Source organism: Pongo pygmaeus, chromosome 5 (assembly GCF_028885625.2).
Source record: "Pongo pygmaeus isolate AG05252 chromosome 5, NHGRI_mPonPyg2-v2.0_pri, whole genome shotgun sequence".
Lineage (NCBI taxonomy): Eukaryota > Metazoa > Chordata > Mammalia > Primates > Hominidae > Pongo > Pongo pygmaeus.
In genome coordinates, this window is record NC_072378.2 from 146,401,173 (window position 1) to 146,416,567 (window position 15,395).

Consider the following 15,395-nt stretch of genomic DNA (forward strand, 5'->3'; position numbering starts at 1 on the left):
TTTCAAGGTTTTTAACTTCTTTGCCATGGGTTCGAACTTCCTTCTTTAGCTCGGAATAGTTTGATCATCTGAAGCCTTCTCTTAACTCGTCAAAGTCATTCTCTGTCCAGCTTTGTTCCATTGCTGGTGAGGAGCTGCATTCCTTTGGAGGAGGAGAGGCACTCTGATTTTTAGAGTTTCCAGTTTTCTTCTCTGTTTTTTCCCCATCTTTGTGTTTTTATCTACCTTTGGTCTTTGATCATGGTGACGTACAGATGGGGTTTTGGTGTGGATGTCCTTTCTGTTTATTAGTTTTCCTTCTAACAATCAGGACCCTTAGCTGCAGGTCTGTTGGAGTTTGCTGGAGGTCCACTCCAGACCCTGTTTGCCTGGGTATCAGCAGCGGAGGCTGCAGAACAGCGGATATTGGTGAACAGCAAATGTTGCTGCCTGATCGTTCCTCTGGAAGGTTTGTCTCAGAGGAGTACCCGGCCATGTGAGGTGTCAATCTGCCCCTACTGGGGCGTGCCTCCCAGTTAGGCTACTTCGGGGTCAGTGACCCACTTGAGGAGGCAGTCTGTTTGTTCTCAGATCTCCAGCTGCGTGCTGGGAGAACCACTACTCTCTTCAAAGCTATCAGACAGGGACATTTAAGTCTGCAGAGGATTCTGCTGCCTTTTCTTTGGCTATGCCCTGCCCCCAGAGGTGGAGTCTTCGAGGCAGGCAGGCCTCCTTGAGCTGCGGTGGGCTCCACCCAGTTCGAGCTTCCTGGCCACTTTGTTTACCTACTCAAGCCTTGGCAATGGCAGGCGCCTCTCCCCCAGCCTCGCTGCCACCTTGCAGTTTGATCTCAGATGGCTGTGCTAGCAATGAGCGAGGCTCTGTGGGCATAGGACCCTCTGAGCCAGGCGTGGGATATAATCTCCTGGTGTGCTGTTTGTTAAGACCGTTGGAAAAGTGCAGTATTAGGGTGGGAGTGACCCGATTTTCCAGGTGCCATCTGTCACCCCTTTCTTTGACTAGGAAAGGGAATTCCCTGCCCCTTGTGCTTCCTGGGTGAGGTGATGCCTCGCCCTGCTTTGGCTCGTGCTCGGTGCACTGCACCCACTGTCCTGCACCCACTTTCTGACATTCCCCAGTGAGATGAACCCAGTACCTCAGTTGGAAATGTAGAAATCACCTGTCTTCTGCGTCGCTCACGCTGGGAGCTGTAGAATAGAGCTGTTCCTATTCGGCCATCTTGGCTCCCCAGGCTGAAGTTTTAATAGGATGGTTTTATTTTATTTTAAATAGGATAGTTAGAAAAGGTTTTTCTGAGGAATTATCATTTTAGCTGAGTACTAAAGAATGAGAATAAGCCAGTTACTCTAGGCACTTTTAGGCAAAGGGAATTGCAAGAGTAAGGGTTCCGGGTGGAAGAAGTTATTGGCATATTCAAAGAACAGAAAGGATGTGTTTGTTGTGCAGTAGATACTTGAGGTAGTATCATGTGATAAGGAATGAGTAGGGAGAAGCCAGATCATGTGAGTCTTTGCAGAACATGGTAAGGCATTTGAATTTTATTCTATAGGCAATCTAAAGACGGTACAATTTTTAAGCAGAGAAATGATATTATTTGAATTCAAAAGTCATTTTGACTGTCATACGGATAATGGATCAGAGAGGCATAAAAGGGGAAGAGAGGGACCAGTTAGAAAGCAGATTGGAAGAATGTAAAAGGAGCAGGTAGAGAGAAGTAGGTGAATTTGGAATATATTTGGGAGGCAAAATTGGCAGAATTTTGTAATAGAATGGATGGGGGGAAATGAGAAAAGGAGGAGTCAAAAATGACATAGTTTTGAACTTGAGCAAGTTGAGTCAATGGTGGTGCCATTTGCTGAAATGGAGAAGGTTTGGAAGATGAAGCTTTGTCTTCTTGTTGGACATATTAAGTGTTAAATGACTGTTAAAATATCCACAAAGGTATCTCAGGGAACAGATAATTGTACATAAGTAGAAGGAGTCATTATCCCAGTGGGTCTACTCACCTGGAGGGTTTGTTAAAACATCAGTTGCTGGGGGCCACCCTTAGAGTTTCCAGTTCAGAAGCTCTGAGATGAGAGCTCTGGAAAACATGCTTTTCTAATAAGTTCCCAGGTAATACTGATTGTGCTGGTCCTGGAGCCACATTTGAGAACCACTACATTAATATGAAAGTGGATAAGATTACCTAAAAAGAGAATGTGGGTAAGGAAACAAAAAGGACATGGGATCAGGCCTAGGACCTTCGGAATTTAGATGCCGGGACAGAGAATTGTCCAATTTTTGACATTATCCTCTTCCAAACCTCAAGCAAACTTATTTCTCTGGGTCGCTAACAGCTAGAAAAAAACAAGAAGTTCTTAGCTTTAAAGTAATAATTGAGGAATTTTAACAGTTTGAATGACCCTCATCAAAAAATGATTCATTTGTAATAAAATTGATATGTATTTCATTGCATTTCAATCCTTTCAAAAGAAATTATTTATGTAGGAAAACTTTTTAGCCAAACAATATGAAAATGGCCAGAATTTTTTTTGCTTGCTCCAAATATTTTGAACAGAGAGGTTTTGAATTTTGATTTACAAGAGTGTGGGAGATAATGTTTTCCCTGTTTTACCAGAGACCAGTGAAGGAGTTTGTGTTGCTTTAATGCCTGTTTTCTCCTGTGCAGAATATTTGTTCAATTTCTTTCCAGTTGGATGTGATGTATTAAAATCAACCTGAAAAGCATAGATTTGTCTCATTAAGGGGGATAATTCATAATGGATATGTTGGCAGAAATGAAATATTTAATCAACTATTTAAAATAAATCCAAATCATCAGTGATTATTACACTGATTACAAAAGAAACATTATGTTATGTAGGACAGAATATTTATGAAAGCGTGCTTTCAGTTATTTTGAATACAGATATGCATTTATAAAACATTTCAGATTGATTAAGGTTTCTCTACCCTAAAGGACCAGTTTTAGTTATTAAATTTCTCATTATCCTCATCCCTTTGATGGTGCACATTTCAAGGAGATCTAACAATATTTCTAAAGTGACTGCTGGCTATAAAAAGTTATTAGAAAATTTAAGATATTGAAATGAATAATGGGAAAAACCTTATATTTGCAGATGTAAATAAACCTTGCTTTTAGGTTCTTGAACCGTATGCTTTATTTTCTAATTAGAGATAAGTATAACTACATAAAATCAACAAAAAAGTTTCATTGCTATTATCTCTATTTTATGAGTTATTTTGCTATTTCAGTTTTCTTTTGAAACCTGGTATATTAAAGTCATTTGTAGCAAGTATCAAAATACCAATCTAGACCGGTTTCCTAACTTAGTCTGAGCTTGTCCTTATAATTTGATATCCTTCAATTTCTTGAGAAATTTGGATGCTTTGCATTTATGGGATCAACTCTCACAGGAAAGTGTTGATCATCCATGTTTTGAAGAAAAATGCTGTGGCTTGGTAGAGACCCTGCCTGAAAGTTATAGGAGGCTTTGTTAGTTTAAAATAACGCACAGAAGAAGTCAAAATATACATGGCCAATTTCTCTACAGAGTTGAGTTCTCTGCTACTTTATTGCTAATGCAACGCCAAGGAAAATATATGAAGTCTATTTGGCAGAAGCACCGTAAACAGGCACTGTAAGAATACCAGCAATATGAGAATAATTTAGAGAATACAGGAAATCCACACCCCTTCCTCTATCTCTAAATTATTCCCTTTTAGCCATCTTCTTGGTGTTTGAAACTATATTAGTATACAAATATTTATTTCTTTGAATTAAGATATCATATGTACAGAAATCCTTGACACATGATAAATACCGTTCAGTAAATGTTTTACAGAATTGTCTGTCAAACACTACAAATTGTTGGGAACATAAAGTTGAATGAGGTAGCATCTTTGTCAATGTTCTCACTGTCTAGTAAGGAAAGGCAAACCTGTTAAAAACTGTGTAATGAACTTTTGTATGTGATATGATAGAAGTGCAGAATATTGTGAGGGCACAAATGAGGGTATGATAAACTCTATTTGTTGGGATGTTTAGAAATTCCTTCATAGAGGAAATGACAATTGTGTGTTGAAGGATTAATAGGTATGTTCCAGGTAAACAGGGATCTAGGGTATCCTAGACAAGAAGAGCCTCTTAAATTGGGAAGGCCTGGAGATGGAAAGCAGACTGCATTATTTAAAGAGATTGCAAGCCGCTGGACACACGGGGAATGAAAAGTGAAAGTGAAGAGGTGGTGAGGCATGGACAAAAGATGAAGTAAAATAGGAGAGTAGCTAAGGGTTTGAGTGTGGAAACATTTTATACCATGACAAGGCATTTGGAATTTATCCCATTATCCATATGGAGATATGGAATTATTTTAATCAGGGAAATGATATGATCAGTTTTGTGTCTTACATAATTCTAGTCATGTTATGGAAGATGGAACAGATGGGAAGACTGGAGACAGAGAGACCCTCAGGGCATCATTGCAGCTGGGGAGCTCAAGTATGAGAAGGAGTTGAACTAAGGCAGCAATGCAGAGGAGAGGAGCTATTGAGAGTTGGGCAGTGCTTTTCACAGAAATAAGGAGTACATCAGCAGGTCCGATTTGGAGAGAAAGATGATTTCATCTTTGGCTGTGTTGAGGCTCAGGTATTGGTGAACACCCATTCACATAGGGGCACTTGATTTAGATGAGTTGAATGAATAAATGAATAACTACATGAGCATGGGGCTAGCAGAAGCCTGGGCTGGAAATAGAGATGTCATGAGCACATAGTTGGTAGTTGAAGTCAAGGGAAAGGCAAAGTAAATCAGTGACAACTTGTAAATCAGGAAGTGATGAGGACTAAGAATAGAACCCTGGGGAACACCACTAAATAAACAGCAAATTAGGAGCAAGAGCTTAAATGGAGATTGAGAAAATATGACCTGAGTGATAGGATGGGAAACCCAGAAAGCATAAAGTCACAGAAACCAAGTGGGGAGAGAGTTTTAATGATGAGGGAACAGTCAGCAGTTAAATGCTGGGGAAAGGTCAAGTATACAGGAACTAAAAAGATCCTATGGATCTTTTAGGAGGCCATTGATGACTTTTTTCTTGGAGAATTTAAGTAGTGGTAAAAGGAGAACTTGCTTGCAGTAGGGCTGAAGATTGTTTAAGAGGTGAAGACAAGGGGTTGTCCAGTGTAGAGTCTTCTTTCTTGGAGATGGTTGTGAGAGATACAGCAAGAGATGAAGAATCTAGGATCAATGGAAGAATTTTTGTTTATGTCTTAAATTGTTTATTTTAATTGGGGAGAATCTGGAGAATGATTATAGGAAGAGGCTCGAGGGAAAGATGCATCAAAGAGAAAAGTTGAAAATAAAGAGAGACGTCCTAGAGCTGGTATGATGCAAAAGCACAAAAGGGAACAGCCTAAAATATGATTTCTGTATTATTCTTGCCGGAGTTTGAAGTCCATTTCTGCCTTCAGCGCCACGGTCTTCCCAAATAGGGATCCATCCTGTGCTACTCATTCCATTCCCAGGCAAATCTACCTAAAACAAGCACTGAACTAGGAATGAGGAGACCTGGATTCTAGTCTCACATCTTGTCCCAGTGAGTTTTATAATCCTGGGTAAGCCACTTAACTTCCATGGCTCTCAGGTTTCTTATTTTTTGAAACTGTACCAGTTGAGTAGGCTTTTTCCAGGTCTCTCTTTCTGTTTCTTTGACTGTTCTTGCATACTGAAATGTAAACATATCTGTTAACTGAAAACAGCTTAAAAGGCATTTGTCTTCAGGGTCATTTGTATTGTAATAGTATTCAAAACCTTTCAGAAAAGTTCTAACAATGTGGATTCCTGATACAAATAAGAAGTGGGAGATTTTGGAGGGCATTATAACTTCCTGGTACCCTGGAAATCATACCATGTAGACACTTTTTCTCATGTACGTAGAATTGGCCCTGCTTGCTTCTGTTTAAGATGAGAAGCAAGCTAAAGAACAGTCATTACAGTTTGTTCCAGACCTTGATAATAGGGTAACTTTTCAAGCCTACTGGTAGTAACAGCTAATGATAACTACATCTTTCCAAAAATTCCTTGTCAAGCCAAAAGTGTTGGAGTCATCCCTGATTCTTAATTTCTTAAATTTCATCCCATGTTCAGAAAATGCTTTTGGCTTTACCCATAACATACGTCCAGAGACTGCTCATTTCTCACTATCTCTACTGCTACCAGCCTGGTCTAATTAAGGCACCATTATCTTTTGTCTGGATTATTGTAGTAGTCTCCTAACTAGTCTCACTGCTTCCACTCATGCCTTTGTTAAGTGTATTCTTATCAAAGCAGCCAGAATTATCTGATTAAATCATAAGCCGGATCTTTCCCCTGTTCACAATCTTTCAATGGCTTCCCATTTGAAAAAAACAAAAAACAAAAAACAACAACAACCAAAGAACCAAACAAATCCTAATGGCCTACAAGGCTTTACATGAACTGGTTTCCCATTTGCTTTCTGACCTCATTCCCTACTGCTCTTTCCCCTACTCTCTCTGTTCCAGACGAAATGACTTCCTGGCATGTCTTCAGTCACATCGGGTACCCTCAAGCCCTAAGGCCTGTCACTGGATGTTTCCTCTGCTTGGAATACTTTCACCGATGTATTCTCAAGAGTAACTCCCTCAACCCCTTAAAATCTTTGTTCAGATGTCACCCTCTCAATGAAACCTGAATACCCTTTAAAGTTACCTCCCACTCTATAGTGTCCACCTTACATTTCTGTTCCCTAACCTACAGTTCTTAGTTTCTCAAGAGTACTTGTAGCATATTATGTAATTTATTTATTATGTTTAGTGTTTATCTTCTGTTTCTCCTTGGTAGAAAGAAGTTAGAGGTTTTTGTGTGGTTTATTCATTGATGTATCCCAATCACTTAGAAAAATACCTGGCATATAATAGGTAATCAATAGATATTGATCATTGGTAAATTCATAATAATAAAAATAACAATGGTCACTTACATTTACATAACAATTCAGAGTTTTTAAAACACGTTTACTTTATTTTTAGAATGTTTTAGTAAATATAGAAATATCTTGGGAGAGGGTAACCCAATAAAACCAGGTAGAATGAGCTTCACCAGGGAAAGCAGAGCCCCAAGGGACTGGGAGAAAGGGTATATACATTTGACAAGCAATGACCCTGCAAAGTCCAATATATCCAGATGCTTGTGTGAAAAGTAGCCAGTTGAATTAATGATTTGTTGGTTAGGGCTATAGAAAACAGGAAGATCATTCCAGAGGTGAGGTTAAGAAGGCATGAAAAATTACCATTGCCTAAATCACAATTTCATCTACATCTGCACCATTTTTGGACATTATAATCAGAGAATATTGGTGTTGATTGGTAAAGACAACAGTTAAGAAACAGAAAAATTGGTTTACTTTTAAGTCATGCCCAGATTCATGTATATGTGGTTTATGCATTGAGCATACAAGAGGGAAAATACTATTTTGCAAGCAATTCGAGAATAACAACATAGGGGAATAGATACACTGGAAGACTGGGGCCTTTCTTTTTGAATGAGTACATTTTGTTTGTGATATATAGCTTAATGATTCTTTAGTGGCAACAGAAAAAACATCCCAAACCAATTTTGTTTTTGAAATATTAGCAAATTTGAGAATACCAGCATTGGAATTATCTGTCTTGTATACCTGTGGGAAACAAAAATGGCTTCAACCTCCTTCAACAAACAAATATTTTATTTCTCCCTAGAAAGATAAAATCTCCAACCAGAGAATAACTATTCACTTTTAGCTGCAATAGCTAGACTAGGCTATGAAGCAACTAGACAACTGGGATAGCTCCCTGGGTTAGAAAGACCTAATGCTGTATTTTATAAATTCTACCTGTGGTTATCTATCACACTTAATCAGTTTAATAAAATGAAAAAAACTGATTTTATAACTAGAACATGTGCTATGAATAAATTAAAAGTAAAAGATAATTCAATATATGGTTATATGCCACTTTTTCTCCAAAGTAAATCTGAATGTGTGTGTAGTTTGTAGAAAGATATTATTTAAACTTAGATATTCAGTTAGAATATAGAGAGTAACATCTAAAAATATATCATAAATGTATTGAATTAACCGTTGTTCTTTTCATATATGTGATAGACTAAATTTAATTTTTAAAAAGCTTTTCCTTGAAAAAATGTATATGACATAAAACTGTTCTTGTAAGCTATTCTAAAATATTTTGTTGCCTTCACCTGCAAAGAAAATTTTTTTAAAGTAAGAATTAGAACCATGTAGTGATTTCTTCCAAGTTTAATAATCTATACCTCTGAAAAGACGGATGTTCAAATTATTGAATTCTTTTTATATGATAACCTTAACTCCAAAGGTTAGTCCAACTCTAACTTTTCCAGTTGTAACACACCCTTTAGAACTTTATTTTATTTTTTCATTGAATCTGTATTCCCAACTCTAGGAACTAAATGTTAAATAACTTGAAAATAAAATGTTTAGTTGTTTGTTTTAAAAAAAACAGTTGTTCATTCCCAATCCTTTGAAGTCACAACTATTTAAGACAATAAGACCAATCAATAATTATTACAGAAAACAATATTTAGCCTCTCACAATGGTAGAGAGATTATCATCAAGACAGAGTGCATTTGCATATCCTGATATCTCGAAGGAAGTTATTCAGAGGTGAATATAAGTTTTAAATAAAAAATGCATGGCTGTTAATAATTTAACTGTGAATTTTTTAAAGCATGAGTTATCTTGGTTAGGAAGGATTTTACATGCAATTAACAGAATTCCTGATGAATTTTGGCTTAAATAATAAAGGCAAGAAGTCTGGAAGAAAGTGGCTGCAGGTTTGCTGTAGCAGCTGGTTCGTACATTTCACTTTGTTTGCACCTGCACATTTTCGTTGACTTTCCCTTCATGACCTCAGGATGGCTACAGCAGCTCTAGGCAGCAAAACCACACACTAGTATCTCAAGTAGAAAGAAATGGGCAGGGGCACAAAACTTTCTTCTTGCAAGATCTTTGTATCTTGAAACAAAATTTTCCCGAAAAGTTTCCAAACAGACTTTCCTTTAGGTCTCATTGAATGTAGCTGTTGTCACATGGCTATCTCTAGCTCCGAGGAATATGGGAAGGAGAGTTTGTAATGAAGGAGAATAGGAACATGGGATTTCTGTGACTGGTTTATATTAATCATGGGTCATTTTCTAGGGCTAGCAAAAAGTTCTACCTTCCCTCACATCAAGGAATCTTAGCTACCTGAAAACAGCTGAGATCTTTTAGCTAATACTTGACAAGATATAAAGTAACATTCTTCCCTGTTGCCCCCAGTTAATGGCTATGACCAAAAGTTTAAAATAAAACTAAAATGTATTCCTTCTATTACATTCCAAGACCCACCAGCAGTTGGGGCCAGCCGTCATTCTTTAGGGCTCACTGAGATGTGCCAGTTCCAAGAAGAGGCTCTGACACCACATCCCTGCCCACTCGTTCATAGTCATTATAAGGGAGAGGTAGTGGGATTTGGAGAAATGCTGTGATCGTGAACAAACTGTGTTATCACCTCTCTCTCTCCTTAAGGCCTCAGCAAGAAGAAGATTGGCATTTCATTTCCTGAATGGTATCCACTCACATCTACCTCTTAGATTTCTTGAATCCTTTGGTAGCATAGACACAAGTGATCAAGTGAGCTCATAGAAACGACTAGTCACATTATCTAATTTTTCTCTTCTCTCTTGGAATATATGCTTATTATTTGGGATTATTTCATTGACTTGTGTGCCCAACAGTTCTGAATAGTTTTGTGGGGCACAGTTGTTAGAGGTTAATGGTGATACAGTTGGGTGCTATTTGGAAGTGTTTCAGATTGGGACTTAGGAGTATCCAGATTATCTCTTCTGTCCTTCTCCCCTCCTTAAGGGTTTCTACACAAACTGCGTATCTAAGAAACAATAGCAGAATGGGGATCCAAGAACCACATAAACAGTTACCATGCATACTTCCAATAACCCTTTGGTAAAGTAGAATTGTGGTATGCAACTTAGACTCAAGCCCTAAGCAGTGATCATATTATATTTTCTTCCATTCCTCATATGGTTCAGGTATGCTCAATAATGACAGAATCAGCACAGGGAAGAGGCAAAGAGAAAAAAATATGTGTGAAAAATAAATATTTCTGCCAATAGAGCCACAGCCCTAGCTTGGGTTAGGATAAGGTTGTAAGAAGGTCTTTGAATCAAATGCAGAATTAAATTTTAAAATGAACACAACCAAGTTTAAAAAATCAAAATCAGACTTTTAATAACTCAAAGCAGCTAAAAAGATATATAATCTAGATAGGATAGTGAGAGGATAGTTCCTCAGAAGGAAAAGGAAGTTCAACAAAAGAGATTTGGTATAGCTTTATTAAAAAAAAATTCATCTTTGTAACTCAATGAATTCTCCAATAACCCAGTCGTATAGGTCTGTTTATTGTGTTGTTTTTATGTCAAGTACATGGTTGTCATATCTGTGTTGGAGTGTATGCTTTTATATAAGCATATATTGTAGGTACTTATGAATTAATTTATTATTAGTTAGAAACTCAGTAACTAAAATAGAAAATATATTAAAGGGCAGCACATTATTTAAATGGGCACGCAGCACAGGAACCCTGGTCCTGGCCCATGAAACCATTTTTTCCTTCTAGGCCTTTGGGTCTGTGATGGGAGGGGCTGTTGTGAAGACCTCTGACATACCCTGGAGATATTTTCCCCATAGTCTTGGGGATTAACATTCAGCTCCTTGTTACTTGTGCAAATTTCTGCAGCTGGCTTGAATTTCTCCTCAGAAAATGGGATTTTCTTTTCTATTGCACTTTCAGGCTACAAATTTTCCAAATTTTTATGCTCTGCTTCCCTTTTAAAACTGAATGCCTTTAACAGCACCCAAGTCACCTCTTGAATGCTTCACTGCTTAGATATTTCTTCCACCAGATACCCTAAATCATCTCTCTCAAGTTCAAAGTTCCACAAATCTCTAGAGCAGGGGCAAAATGCTGGCAGTCTCTTTGCTAAAACATAACAAGAGTCACTTTTGCTGTGGTTCCCAACAAGTTTCTCATCTCCATCTGAGACCACCTCAGCCTGAACCTTATTATTCATAACACTATCAGCATTTTTGTCAAAGCCATTCAACAAATCTCTAGGAAGTTCCAAACTTTCCCACATTTTCCTGTCTTCTTCTGAGCCTTCTAAACTGTTCCAACCTCTGCCTGTTATCCAGTTCCAAAGTCGCTTCCACATTTTCAGGTATCTTTTCTGCAATGCCCCACTCTAGTGTTACCAATTTTCTGTATTAGTCTGTTTTCATGTTGCTGATAAAGACATACCTAAGACTGGGCAATTTAGAAAAGAAAGAGGTTTAATTGGACTTACAGTTCCACGTGGCTGGGGAAGCCTCACAATCATGGCAGAAGGCAAGAAGGAGCAAGTCACATCTTACATAGATGGTAGCAGGCAAAGAGAGAGAGCTTGTGCAGGGGAAGTCCGCTTTTCAAAACCTTCAGATCTCATGGGACTTATTCACTACCATGAGAACAACATGGGAAAGACCTGCCCCCCATGATACAATTACCTCCCACCGGGTCCCTCCCACAACATATGGAAATTCAAGATGACATTTGGGTGGGAACACAGCCAAACCATATTAATAGTCATTGATTATTGCAAAATGTTTGGAATATATATAAAAGTCAGTGTTTAAAAAATATTTCTTTAATGAATGAATGAATGAATGAGGGGCATTTTGCTTTGAGTCATTCAATGGACTGACTCCTGGACTTCCTAGTATTATGTCTTATTATGTCTCAGACAAAATTTGAGCTCTTCGTGTTGAAACAGAGACACTTAGCAATAAGTTTTCAAAGCAATTTGAATGCTTTAAAAATAACACATTCAAAAAAAAATAACATGTATGCAGGACAGATATATGAGCACACAGCAACCCTTTTATTTTTAAGCTTCAAAGTGAAATCTATAATTACAATAAGGACCTGACCACAAATTAAGAACTGAAAATACTTAGCAGCCAGTCAGAAGAACAACATATATCCAGAAGCTATTTTTCTTAGCAGACTGTTTCTATGTTGAAATCTGTAATTGGCAAAAACAAAATAGAACAAAACTACATACGGAGAGGAAAATAGCCAGTTGCAATTCCTCTGTATCTTATAGACTTGTACTCCCTTGTTTTATGCACCCTGGAGCAGACTATCAGAACTTGGTAAAATTTCTGACTTGGAAATCCTAAAAACAAATTAACTATAAGCAAAACAAGATTGTGCTAATTTAGATATAAACTTTGTTGGAGACAGTAGATAGTACAGATGACCTTCCCCGGTCACATCAACACTTGACTTTATCCCGAAATATAAGTCCTCCTTTTCTTCCAAGCTAATCTTGTTTCCCATTCCTGTAATGCCTTTTAGCTCTCAAATATAATATGTCCTATCTGGAAAGCCCTTCTCCCTGAAAGACATGTGTATCTTTTGACTAACTCATGTTTCTTTCTCCCCTTTTAAAACAAACTCAAAAATTGCCTCCTCTCTCAAGTAATCTCTGACTGACGCCCTTTGACCAGGATCCACTGCTAAGTGTCATTTTAGTTCCTATGTATCTAAGAAAATATTTGTCATTTATGGTGATGTTGCTTTATGTTGTTCTTACACTTTTCTGGCATTTTTATATTTGGAATTTTCATGTGATTTTTAATAGAATACTTCAAAAGTAATATTTGAGAAGAAAAAGTGATGTAGGTAATTTGCTTTTCTAGGATGATCTTATCACTTGGTTAGCATTAAAATGACTTGATTTTGCCAGGCATGCTTCTCAGAGTATATTAGAGTAGTGGTTCCTGATCAGGGATGCTGGGAGCATTAGAGTCTTCTTAAATATCATTTCATGGTCTATCAGAAAAATTTATATTTTAAAAGAAGTCTGGCCGGGCGTGGTGGCTCATGCCTGTAATCCCAGCACTTTGGGAGGCCGAGGCGGGTGGATCACCTGAGGTCAGGAATTTGAGACCAGCCTGGCCAACATGGTAGAACCTCATCTCTACTAAAAATACCAAAAGTTAGCTGGACATGGTGGCAGGTGCCTGTAATCCCAGCTACTCGGGAGGCTGAGGCAGGAGGATTGCTTGAGCCTGGGAGGTGAAGGTTGCAGTGAGCCGAGATTGCACCATTGCACTCCAGCCTGGGTGACAAGAGTGAAATTCTGTCTCAAAAAAAAAGTAAAGAAATCTAATGGAAGTTTTGTTTCCCGAAGGAAAGGCCACCACTTAGGCTAACTAAACCATTAGGGTTCTTTGCTTTTGTCTAGATGATATTAATTTAACAGGATATTTTTGCATTGTTGTAAATGAACTGGTGCAATTCTTTGCATCCATGAAGGTACTATAAAATACATCTTGGTGCTGAAAGGATTGGTTACCATTCAAATAGACCCTCATCAGGACTTTGTTATGGGCAGCACATATTCTGCAGTTTAGATATCTTATATATGATAATTTATATTTAAAAAGATGCTTCAACCCAATTTTTTTTCTGTAAATACAACAATTAGAATAACAATGCGACTTTAGACTGCTTTCTCAAATAACAATGGTTACGTATGTGGTGTCTTATGTGTGATAGGCAGTCTTTGACACTGTTCATTCACAATCTCATGAATCTTCAAAACTATTTCATGAAGGCATTGTTTGTATTTTAATATTAAAGAGATGAAGGTTGAGAAGACATGAGTAACTTTTTCAAGGTTAACAAGTAGGTAAGCAGAAGGGCTAGGATTTGAAAGCAGATCTGTCTGAACCCACAGTGCTTACTCATTCAACTATTATATACTTATATACTTTCTTCCTTGGAAAAGTAAATAGACAAACTTTGATAGGATTTAGAAGAGATATAACATGCAGACAAGAGGGTTGTGCTGTTAGCTGTAAATTTTGTGTGTTTTTTTTTTCCATGGGTGGTTGGTTGCTTTTCTGTCAAGAAACTTGATTTGAATTCTATTTTTTGCATTCTCTGCTTCTCTAAAAGCATTTCTTTATCTCTGCCTTTCCCTGGATTTTGAGCTGTTTAGTTCATGAGTGATGATTTTAACCTCATATTCTTTCTAACTAGTGATTAATTATATCTGAACCCTGTATATAGCATCCTATTTCTCAGTGACATTTACGAACTGTTTTGTTCTCCTGTCAATGAAAACTGAAAGAATAGAAAGTTAAAAAAAAAAAGTATATTTGGTCTCACTCAGTATTGGAGCAAGCTTTTGCTACTGTAATTATGTCGTCTAATAAGGTCAGGGTTATTGGATGACTAACATACCCATGGAAGTATTTATTTACTTCCCAAAACATTTGTTATACTATCTTTTCTGATCTTTTCCTCACCAAGTCATTATTTCTAGGAAATGTGGCTCTATTTTAAAAATGAACATTTTCAGCGCATTTGGAGCTCAACTGTTCTTAATGTTGAACAATCTGCCTTCTTCTGCCTTCTTTCAGGTTAATTGAGTATTTTTATGATTCCATTTTATGCTCACTTTTGGCGTGTTAGTTATTCCACTTTTAAAATTTTTAAATGATTGTTCTAAAGTTTATAATAGACATCTTTAACAGCCTGTCTTCAAATAATATTGTAACACTTCACAGAGTACGAGAACCTTATAAGAATATACGTCAGCGTATTTCCATTTTCTCCCTTCCATCTTTTGTACTACTGCCGTACATTTTCCTTCTACATTTGTTTTAAACCACCCAATACATCATTTTTATTTTTATTTTAGACAATTATCTTTTAAAGATGTTAAAATAAGGATAAAATTCCTTTTACATTTGTACTTATTTTTGCCATTTCTGGCATCTTTCCTTCCTTCATGTAGATCCAAATTTCTATCTAGTCTCATTTCTTCTACCTGAAGAATTTTCAACATTACTTGTAGTGCAAGTTTGCTGAGGTGAATTCTCTCAGCTTTTGTTTGTGTGACAAAAGCCTTTATTTTGCTGTTATTTTAAAGGATATTTTCCCTTGGTGTAGAATTTTAAGTTGACAATGTTTTATTGTTTCATTTTGTGCTTCAAAGGTGATCTTCATTGCGTTTTGGCTCCCTATTTTTTATTTTATTTTATTATTATTATACTTTAAGTTTTAGGGTACATGTGCACAACGTGCAGGTTTGTTACATATGTATACATGTGCCATGTTGGTGTGCTGCACCCATTAACTCGTCACGTAGCATTAGGTATATCTCCTAATGCTATCCCTCCCCGCTCCCCCGACCCCACAATAGTCCCCAGTGTGTGATGTTCCCCTTCCTGTGTCCATGTGTTCT